The following is a 12,357-nucleotide window of genomic DNA, read 5'->3' as shown; positions in this document are numbered from 1 at the left end:
TGGAATTGCATCACCTCCACTAGTCTTGTTGGTAGTAATGCTTCCTAAGGCCCACTTGACTTCACACTCCAGGATGTTTGGCTCTAGCTGAGTGATCACACCATCGTGATTATCTGGGTCATGAAGATCTTTTTTGTAAAGCTCTTCTGTGTATTCTTGTCAGCTCTTCTTAAACTTTTCTGCCTCTGTTAGATCCTTGCTGTTTCTGTCCTTTATTGTGCTCATCTTTGTAAGAAATGTTTCTTTGGTATCTCCAATTTTCTTGAAGGGATCTGTAGTCTTTTCCATTCTGTTGTTTCCCCCAATTTCTTTGCAACGGTTTTTTAAAGAAGGGCTTCTTATCTCTCCTTTCCAATCTCTGGAAGTCTGCATTCAGTTGGGTATCTTTCTCTCTCTCCTTTGCTTTTCACTTCTCTTCTTTTCTCAGCTATTCGTAAGACCTCCTCTGATAACCATTTTGCCTTTCTGCCTTTCTTTTTCTTTGGAGTGGTTTTGGCCACTACCTCCTATACAATGTTACAAATCTCTCTCCATTGTTCTTCAGGCACTCTGTACAAGCCACATTAATGTGATGTCCAGTTTTTGAGAGAAGTTTTGAGGGTATAATGAGGACAGAGTTTGAGAGAGATAAATGATAGATCAGCAGTAGAGCAATGGGAAGTCATGGCCATTAATGTGTAAAAGGAAATACTGAAAAATTTCTCACAGGAGGTAACAATTAACTTGGTACTTAAAGTGTGTATAAAAATTTTTGACCAAAGAGATATGTCAGGCTTGCAGCCTAGGTCATCACATTTCAAAGGTCTGGAAACTAGAAGTCATTTACTTTACTTGGAGATTAGGTTACATGAGAGAAGATGGCTACAGATGTGATTGCATGAATACATAAAGAAATAATGAACAATATTTCATGCTAAAAAATGTTTTATGAAAGTGTCGGGGGAGCCCTTAAAGGAATTAGAGCAAAGGAGTGACATATTAGATATTCTTGTTAGAATAATTACTTAAGATTTCCACAGTAGTGGATGCTTTGATTTGGGGAGCAGAGACTTGTATTAGACTTTAGCAGAAACATAATGTCTTGGACTAAGGTTGCAGATTGGGAATGGGGAAGAAGAAACACTGAGACATATGAAGGATTAAGAATCCACAAGGGATTCCTGGTGGTCCAGTGGATAGGAATCCACCTGCTGGTGTGGGGGACACAGGTTCAATCCCTGGCCTGGGAAGATTCCACATGCCTCAGGACAGCTAAGCCCGTGCACCACAACTACTGAACCTGTATGCCATAATTTCTGAAACCCAAGTATCCTAGAGCCCATGCTCTGCAATGAGAGAGGCCACTGCAGTGAGACACCAGTGCATCACAACTAGAGAACAGCCCCTGCTCTCTGTAACTTGAGAAAGCCTGTGCACAGCAACCAAAACTCAGAGCCGCGATGAATAAATAAATACTTTGAAAAGTAGGTATTTGAAAAAATAGCCACCTTTCTCAGTCTATGAAGATTGGCTCTGTGTCATGGTGGTCCTTCACTGATTCGCTGGTTGTGCTCAAAGCCTAGGGTCTTCAGAGCTTGCTCCTCTCAGCATGGAGTCCCCACTGTCATTCTTACCAAGATTAAATAGATTTTTCTTAAACGAATGCTTCTCCATTTGTTGTGTATCTTGAGAACAATTTCTAGAGACTTTAAATAATTGGTTTTTCAAATAATTTTCTCCAATTAAACTGTGTTGTTTTTGGGGTGAGAGTCCTGAACTCTTTAGTCCACTTTGCCATAATTTTGTGCCCATCCTTTTAACTTTTCTGTATCTTCAAAGTCTAGATATGTCTTTTTGTAAATAGCATTTTTTTCCCTAGAGTAACAACCTTAGCTTTTAAACTTGAGCATTGAGTCCATCTACATTCATTGTAGTTACTGGTGTCTTGCTTTTATTATTTTTTCCATCTTGTTTTGTGCTTTCTACTTGTCTGCCTTTTATATTTAACTGTGTTTGGCTTCTCTTCTTTATTTTGATTATTTTCTCTCATTGTATTTTTTAATTTTACTAGTTTAGAGGTTATACTTTCTATTTCTATTTTCTTATCAGTTGTAATGCACTTCTTTAAATCTTTTTTAAAAATTTATTCTTTTTCAAAATTTTATTTATTTTTTAATTGAAGGATAATGGCTTTACAGAATTTTGTTGTTTTCTGTCAAACCTCAACATGAATCAACCATCAGTTCAGTTCAGTTCAGTTGCTCAGTCATGTCCAACTCTTTGCGACCCCATGAATCGCAGCACACCAGGCCTCCCTGTCCATCACCAACTCCTGGAGTTCACCCAAACTCATGTCCATTGAGTTGGTGATGCCATCCAGCCATCTCATCCTCTGTCGTCCCCTTCTCCTCCTGCCCCCAATCCCTCCCAGCATCAGGGTCGTTTCCAATGAGTCAACTCTTTGCATGATGTGGCCAAAGTATTGGAGTGATGCCATGATCTTAGTTTTCTGAATGTTGAGCTTTAAGCCAACTTTTTTCACTCTCCTCTTTCACTTTCATCAAGAGGCTTTTTAGTTCCTCTTCACTTTCTGCCATAAGGGCGGTGTCAACTCTTTGCATGAAGTGGCCAAAGTATTGGAGTTTCAGCTTCAGCATCAGTCCTTCCAGTGAACACCCATCACTGATCTCCTTGCAGTCCAAGGGACTCTCAAGAGTCTTCTCCAACACCACAGTTCAAAAGCATCAATTCTTTGGCGATCAGCTTTCTTCACAGTCCAACTCTCACATCCATACATGACCACTGGAAAAACCACTAGCTTTGTTTGTAGTGATGCTTTCTGAGGCCCACTTGACTCCACATTCCAGGATATCTGGCTGTAGGTGAGTGATCACACCATCATGATTATCTGGGTCGTGAAGATCTTTTTTGTACATAGGTATACATATATCCCCTCCCTCTTAAACCTCCCTCCCATCTCCCTCCCCATCCCGCCCCATAATAGCAAATCAAACAACCAACAAATGATTAATTTCCAAAACACACATGCAGTGCGCTTTTAACGTGTGCTTAGCTCATCAGGCTTCCCTGGCGGCTCAGACAGTGAAGAACCCGAACTTAACTTATCACGCTCTAAAGTCAATCAATACTGTTGCTCTCTGGAGATAATACAAAAACTCTAGACCAGAATAACTTTGTTAAGCCCCAAACAACTTGGAAACTAGGCTTGTTATAGATTTTGGTTTTGCTTCATGCTACTTTTTTACTCCACAAAAATTGATATTATGTTTTATATTGTCAGTGTTTATTTAGATTCCTTCCCCCAAATTTAATTTTCTTTAATCACTATTAGTTCTTTCACTTCTGACTTTCTACTTTTTTCTGCCTGAAGTACATACTTTAAGATTTCCTTTATTGAAGATACAGTGGTGGAAGAATATGTGTTTTTATATACAGATATCTTTATTTTCCTTCTATTTTAAAAAATATTTGTATTGGGAACATCATTTGTGTGTGTGTGTGTGGGTGTGCGCGCCACTTAGGTTGTTTCTGACTCTTCAGTCGTGTCTGACTGCACAGACTGTATTCCACCAGGCTCCTCTGTCCATGGGATTCTCCAGGCAAGAATACTAGAGTGGGTTGCTATTTCCTCCTCCAGGTAACACCATTATGGGTCAACAGTTATTATTTCTTAGCACATATTTCTCAAAAGATATCCCCCTGTCTTTTGTTTTCTGGTTGCTATTGAGAAAACAGCTTCATTTCTTTGAAGATGTTTTCTCTGTCTTCTTTGGTTGCTTTTAATATGCCTTTGCCTTTCTATATGCAGAGAATGGATATTGAAATGAGTATGGTATGCATTTCTTTTTGTTTATATTACTTAGAACTTATTGCATAACCCGAACCTCAACATTTTCTCTTTCTTCAATTCTTGAGATTTTTAGTTATTATCTTTTCCAATATTGTTCCTACTCTATTCTCTCTCTCCTCTCCTGAAACTCCAATTGGATATATAACCATAATGGAGAACATCTGCATGTTACTTACAGCTAATGGTTTCATTACTAAGTGCCGAGCCTTATAAGCGTTACATTAAATCATTTAATCCTCATGACAACCTCCTTAAGTAGATACTGTTATTTTACCCACCTGATGGATAACGACTATGAGGCAAAAAAGAGTTTATCACTTGTCAAAAATCACAGAAATACTAAGTGGCAGAACTGAGATATGAACAGAGGTCCTCTAACTCCAGAGTCCCAGTCTCAGTGTTCCGAAACTGCCTGCATTTTGCTACTCCTCAGAGTTCATTACTCTTCCTCTGACGTTTGAGGATTTCTTTGTTTTTGTTTTTTTCCTTTTTGTTTTTTTCCCCCACACAGCTCCTGTTGTCAACTGAATTTGGCACCTTAGCCATCAGTTTGCAGTAGTTACAACAAAATTTAACAGCGCAGTTTTTGATGTCGTTACCCAGGTGCTGCAACACACTCCGTAATCATTTTGACAATGAGGATATAATCCTAATAAATTATAGACATTCGTTTCTCCAGTCCAGACTTTGGGCAGCTGAGGTCAGGATATTTGTGGACTATGATTCCTGTTTCAGGAAGTCATGTCCTGTTTTGTTTCTTTAAATAATGGGTTTGTTGACCTTCAGAAGTGGTACACATGCTATATTTAATTTGCTTATTTGATTCTCATGTTTTAAATATTGTTTAAGATGCTAGTCTTCAGACTAAAAAACTTTAGTTGTGATGTTTATTGAAATTAACTCAAACTTAAGTGGGATTCGGATTTTTTTGTTTTGTTTTGTCTTTTAGTTTATCACTCTTCATCTTATCTTAAAATTATTACATGCTTATTGGAGAAAATTGTATAGAAAAATCATCTGTTATATTACCTATAGAGGTAACTACTATTAGTATCTTAAATTCTTACAATACTTTTTGAAGTATTTATAAATAAGTATATATTGTATTCCATAACATTAACATTTTCTAATGTCACCATGTTTTTTCTATAACATTTTAATGTTGTCTTTTATTCATTTACTGGATATATTATAATTTATAAACTGTTTTCATTGACTTTCTTTCCAAATTTTCATAATGATAAAACAGCACCATGATAAACAACCTTATAGCTGTACTTCTGTATTAATACATATTCATGAGTGTTTCCTTAGGATATATTTTTAAAGAGGAATAACTCAGATCAAAGAGTATGAATGTCTGAGGTTTTAAAATCCATATTTGTAAATTGTCTTCCAAGAGATAGTAGCAAATTGTATCTCCATTGACACAGTAAGACTCCCTACCTTCATCCTTGTTATTAATACTAGACATAATATTTTTAAAAACACGCCAATTTGATGGATTTTTTTGTTTCAGTTTTCTTTCTTCCTTTTTTTGACCACACCACAGAGCATGAGGGATTTTAGGTCTAACCAGGGATCTAACCTTTGCCCCCTGCAGTGTAAGTGTGGAGTCTTAACCACTGGACCACCAAGGAAGTCCTGAAAGTATCATCTTAATGATTTCAATTAAATTATGACACTTCAGAGTGATTGAAAAGTAGAATCTAAGGAGTGGGTCGAAGAGACACTTTAGATGTGAATGGAAGGGAATGTTTTCTATTTTGAATTAATACTAGTGAGAGAAGAATGTAATACAACAAACTGTAGCATAAAGGCAAATAAATCAAAGCGAAAGTGAAGTGAAGTTGCTCAGTCATGTCTGACTCTTTGCAACCCCATGGACTGTAGCCTACCAGGATCCTCCGTCCATTGGATTTTCCAGGCGAGAGTACTAGAGTGGGTTGCCATTTCCTTCTCCAGGGGCTTCTCCCGACCCAGGGATTGAACCCAGGTTTCTCGAATTGTAGGCAGACGCTTTACCTTCTGAGCCACCAGACCTCAGTCAATTGTCATATTTATAACCAAGGAAGCATATGAATGGACAATAACTCCAGAAAAAATAAATTGAAAGTTCAAGATTTATTTAAGCATATCTGGTGCCAGTACATACCAGTGCTAACTCATTTTTATCTTGGTAAATGACACCTTCATTCACTGAAGCCGGAAACTTGAATGTCATTACTGACTCCTCCTTTTCACTCACCCCTCAGGTCCCATCCGGTCTTGCTTGTTCTATATCTCAAATAGAGCTTGGAAGAAATTCTGTTCATCTTCACTACTGCCACTCTTATTCAAGTTACTGATAGCTCTCACATGGAAATCTTTGAACACTTCTTAACTGGTTTTACAATGCAGCAGCTAAAGTGATCTTTTAAAACAAGAACACCATCATGCCTCTCTCGGTGTAGAACCTTTTCATGGATTCCCACTGTATTTAGGATAAAATCCAAACTCTCTTACCTTCTCCTGCTTACCTCACTGGCCTCATCTCTGCACTCTCCCACTTGCAATCAATCACCCTGGAGTTTTTTCAACTCTCTGTGCTTGTTCTTCTCTACCTGGAAAGTTCTTCCTTGGCATTTTCAGGGCTGGTTCCATCCATTCTTGAGAACTCAGCTTAAATATCACCTTCCTAGATTCCTTGACTGCCATATTAGTCTCAATGATAGTACCCTGGCTATTTCTAGAACTTATCACAAATATGTCATTATGCTATTTACCTGCTCATTTATGTTAAATAATTTATTTATTTGGCTGTGTCTGGTCTTTGTGGTGGCATGTGAACTCTTAGTTGTGGTTTGTGAGATCTTGTTCTCTGACCAGGGATTGAACTCAGGCCCCCTGCATTGGGAGAACAAAGTCTTAGCCACTGGACCACCACCAGGGAGGTCCCTGTTCATTTATTTTTTTAAAGGGCAAATAAATGAAAGTGTAAATGAATGCAAAAAGCAATTTAGATACCACGTTTCACCCATAGAATGGCTATAACAAAAAAGACAATAGCAAGTGTTGACAACGATGTAGAGGAATGATAACACCACTTTTCATTATTTAAAGTAAAATAGTGCCACTACTTTGGAAAACAGTCTTTCAGTTTCTCAACTGGTTAAACATAGATGTGCTGTATGATTTAGCAGTTTCACTCCTAGGTATATACCCAAGAGAAATGGAAACTTATGACCACACAAAAACTTGTTCACAAACATTTATAGCATCATTATGCATAATAGCCAAAAGCGGAAATAGTCTAAATGTTTATCAGTTGATGAATGGATAAGTAAAGTTGGTATATCTATACAATGGAATATTATTTGGTAATAAAAAGTAATTAGTTAATGCTACAACATAGATGAATCTTGAAAATACATAGAGAAAGAAACCAGTCACAAAAGAATGCATATTATAATTCCAATTATGTGAAATATCCAGAATAGGGAAGTCTCCAGAGACAGAAAGTAGACTACTGATTGCCTAGGGCTAGAGCGTGTAGGGGTTAGGGATGACAGCTAAAGAGTACAAGTTTTCCTTTTGTGTAATGAAAATGTTCTAAATTTGACTGTATGTTGCATAAGTGGGTATACAACATTAAGAATATACTAAAAGCTACTGAATTGTACACTTTAAATTAGCAAAGTGGGAAGTATTTGAATTATATCTCAATAAAAGCGGTTTAAAAAGATAACTGAATGACCTTGTGCAGAAAGTGAATAATATCCAATCTATGTGTGTGTGTTAGTTGCTCAGTCATGTCCAACTCTTTTGCAACCCCATAGACTGTAGCCCACCAGGCTCCTCTATCCATGGAATTCTCCAGGCAAGAATACTAGAGTGGGTTGCCATTCCCTTCTCTAGGGTATCTTCCTGACCAGGGATCGAACCCAGGTCTCCTGATTGCAGGCGGATTCTTTACCGTCTGAGCCACCAGGGAAGCCCAGTTTATTTTTAGCAGTTACTAAAAGATTGAACTTAAGTCTTAACATATTTCTGTTTAAATCTTGTTCTGCCACTTATTGGTTATATGACACTGGGGAAGTTACTCCTCTGTAAATTGAGGATGATAATCATGTCGTAGGTGAGGGTTAAATGACATAACCTGTATAAAACAATTAGCAGAGTGGTTGGCACTTAGTAAACACTCAATATGTGTCGTGATAAAAAATACACAGCAAACTAGGAACAAAAGAGTAGCTCCTCATTCTGATAAAGGACATATGTGGTAGGCAGAATAATGCCCCCTCCAAAGAAAGAGTCAGACATGACTTAGCAACCAAACAACCAACAACAACAAAGATGTCCACATTCTAATACCCAGAACCTGTGAATACATTATGTTATGTGGCAAAGGAAAATTAAGATTGCAGATGGAATCTTTGCCATCTTGTGGTAACAAACTTAAATGTGACGGAGAAACACAAAGCATGAAAAAAAAATGGTGAATTGAACTGCATAAAAATTAAAAATGGTTGAAGATTTTGTTAAGTCACTGTAAAAACACACCATAAACTGGGAGAAAATAGTCACAATCCATATATCTGACAAATGATTTGCCTGTAGAATAATTAACAAATTGTTACAGCTTGTCATTAAAAACATAGACAAAAGATTTGAACAGATGTTTTCCCAAAGAAGATATTCTTTTCATCAGTAAGCATATTAAAAGTACCCAACATTATTAGTCACAATGGAAATGTAAACTATAACCACAATGAGATGCTACTGCAGGCTCATTAAACAGCTACATTGAAAAAGACTGATATGGGACTTCCCTGGTGATCCAGTGGTTAAGAATTGGCCTTCCAATGCAGGAGACACAGGTTCAATCCCTGGTTGTGGAACTATTGACAAGATCCCACATGCTGCAAGGCAACAAAGCCCGCGTGCCCTAGAGATCGTGCGTTGAAATTAGAGAAGCCTGCATCCTGCTGTGAAGATTCTGTGTGCCACAACTAATAACCACACAGCCAAATAAAAATAAATTTTTTTTAAAAAAAGAAAAAGACTGATAATACTAAGCACTGGAGAGGATGTGTCTGTGAAACTCTCATACACAAAAACAAACTTCAGTAGTTACTTATAAAGTTGAAAACATATCATTAACATGGGATCCATGAATTCTAAGTACTTACCTAAAGAAAACCTATGTCTATGCAAAGATTTGTATGAAATGTTCATAGCAGATTTTTTAAAAATTTATTTTTTGAAGGATAATTGCTTTACAGAATTTGTTGTTTTCTGTCAAACCTCAACATGAGTCAGCCATAGGTATACATATCCCCTCCCTTTTGAACCTCCCTCCCATCCCCCTCCCCACCCCACCCCTCTACGTTAATACAGAGCCCCTGTTTGAGTTCCCTGGGCCATACAGAAAATTCCCATGGCACCTATTTTACATATGTTAATAGACGTTTCCATGTTACTCTCTCCCTACATCTCACCCTCTCCTCCCTCCCCCACCTCCCGTGTTCATAAGTCTGTTCTCTATGTCTGCTTCTCCATTGCTGCCCTGCAAATAAATTCATCGGTACCACCTTTCTAGATTCCATATATATGTGTAAGTATATGATATTTATCTTTCTTTTTCTGACTTCACTGTATAATAGGCTCTAGGTTCATCCACCTCATTAGAACTGACTCAAATGCTTTCCTTTTTATGGCTCAGTAACATTTCATTGTATTCCATAGCAGATTTATTCATAACAACCTAAAACTGGAAGCAACCCAAATGTCCATCAATAGATTAGTAGATAAATGGATAAATTGTGATATAGCCATACAATGGGATAGTACTCAGCATAAGAAGGAATGATCTACTGATACACATAAGGATATGAGTGAATTCCAAAGCCTTTGAGTGATAAAAAACAGACACAAAAATGTATATATTTTATGATTCCATTCATATGAAATTCTAAATAAGAGAAATTATGATCTATAGTGACAAAAAGTAGATTGGTGGTTGTCTGGGACCAAAGCTACAAAGAAGCTTGAGGGAAATTTTAGAGTGATAAAAAGGGTCTCTGTTATGTTCGTGGTGGTCTTTATCAAAACTCATCAGCTGAACAACTTTAAGTGGGTTCAATTTCATGTATGTAAACTGTAAATCAATAAAGTTGATTTGTAAAAAAGAGGCTATATCACACAGGGAACTCTATTCAACATCTCATAATAACCTATAGTGAAAAATAATCATATACATATATGTATAAATAAATCATTTTGCTGTACACCTGAAACCAATACAATGCTGTAAATCAACTGTACTTCAAAAAAACAAATAAATAAAGAGGCAAAGGACTTGAACAGACAATTCATAAAATAAGGACTCAGAATTGTCAGCAAAGATGAAAAGAACTCAACTTGACTAATAATCTAAAGAAAGGCATAATCAAGTAATAGTGAGATATTTTATATTTTATACATTATATATATATAATTATATGTATATAATTATATATATATATACATTTTATATTAATAAAGATTAGCAAAGATTAAGTGAATGATAATGCAGTGCCCAATGTTATGGGTTATAAATGGTTCATCTCTCAATAGTTACATAGATATATCTTTCCTAAAAAACAATTTAACAAATTGTATATCACATATTCATATGTATGAATGTATAATGCATCATTCATACTCATTCATATATCATACACATCATGCATCATGTCATAAGAATGATTTTATTGCACCCAGACTCTTGCATCTCCCCATACATAGTGAAGTGCTAAAACTCATTAATTTGAGCTGTCTGATTTTTCTCTTGACAAATTTTATTTTAAAATCTTTAAAAAGTGTATTTTCTTTGACACCAAATTTCTGTTTTTTAGAATTTGTTCTGGGAGTTCCCTGGAGGATCAGAGATTAGGACGTGGCACTTTCATTGCTAGGGTCTGGGTTCAATCCCTGGTTGGGGAACTAAGATCCCATAAGTCATGCAATGAATCCAAAAAAGAAAAAAGAATTTATTTTTTAAAATGTGCACATTGAGGACATTTATTAAAGATTAATAAATGTGTCCAGTTTGGACACAATTAAATGTCCAGGAGAATGGGTAAGGAAATTGTGGGACATCCATTAATAAAATGATACACTGAATCATCTTCTTGAGTTATTTCATGATATGGAGGAAAATCTCAAAATTCTTCATAAAGCGAAAAAAATCTGTTTGTAAAACAGTCTAGCATGATCCCAATTTGCATATGGTCCTAATATTATATAGATACAGAGATATAAGAAAATATAACTGAAAGGATAACATCTCAAAGTGCCAAGTGATTATTATTGTGAGTGACATCTACTTTTTTCTATATTAAGCTTTTCTATGTTTTCCAAATTTTCTGAAATTAATATGTATTGCTTTTTTAATTTTATAAGGATAAAAGCAGTTTACTTTCAAACAGTAAAAAAATATATCTCCAAAAATATATATATATCTCATTCAGTGCTTGCTGTATTTTCTTCATTGAACCAAAGGTAATCATCTCATTAATTACATACAAAAATGCTTTTGCAAAATCAATTTTTTAAAAACAGAAAACAGTATGTTCACTTTTCAAACATAAATAGCCTAATCTAGGACCACCCTCAATAAAATCTGATGGATGAATTATTTTAGATACTAACCAGTTATCTCTGCTCGTTTTTTCCTCTCAAGAAGTTTCTCAGTGGTCCTGAGTCCACTGATCCAGAAATCTAGAGCATCCGTGGTTGGGAGGGGGAAGCCCCTCCCATCCAGCTTCTGGAGGCTTCCCTGTAGCATTCAGGAAGTCTGAGGTTCCCAGCCTTCCGTGAGGAGATGGGAGAAACAGAGAGAGACCCAGTGTATCAGGCAGGGGTGGAAAACATGCATTCAAAGGCTGAGATGTAAACTGCTGACTTGGAGCAATAGGAGGAAGGAACCACACTTTAGCAGTCTCCTGGCATCAGGCAACCAGATAGAATGCACATCAGGAAATGGAACTTAAACACCCACGAGCAAAGCACCACACTCAAGATGAGCGCAGCAGCAATATGCTCCATCAGAGGAACTGAGTGGAGAAGAGGCTTCTGATCCTCCTTATTGCTGTTAGAGTCAGAACTTAGAATACCTCCCATGAAGGAGAGAGAAGAAACAATATAAACAGGAGTTTTAAGTTGGAATATGACTAAATTATAGATCTGGATAGATTGAAGGTTCATTGAACTGGAGAAGCTTACCTCCAAATGAATAGATTAGAAGTCTACCATCAACTGAAATGGAGACTGTATCAGAACAGCAGCTTGATTTATACAGAAACAAAGTTTGCATATGTTCTCACCTGAATTTGTTAACTGTGAGATTCATCACTAAATCAAACAAAGGAAGGTAGAGTCATCATAGACTCATTTCAAAATATTTCCACTGTAAAAATAGACTGAGTGGTTAGGCCTGTGCTTTACCTAAAGGAATTATTATATGGCTGAGAAGGACTATCAGG

This window comes from Odocoileus virginianus, chromosome 2 (assembly GCF_023699985.2).
Source record: "Odocoileus virginianus isolate 20LAN1187 ecotype Illinois chromosome 2, Ovbor_1.2, whole genome shotgun sequence".
Classification (NCBI taxonomy): domain Eukaryota; kingdom Metazoa; phylum Chordata; class Mammalia; order Artiodactyla; family Cervidae; genus Odocoileus; species Odocoileus virginianus.
This window is presented reverse-complemented; position numbering follows the sequence as displayed.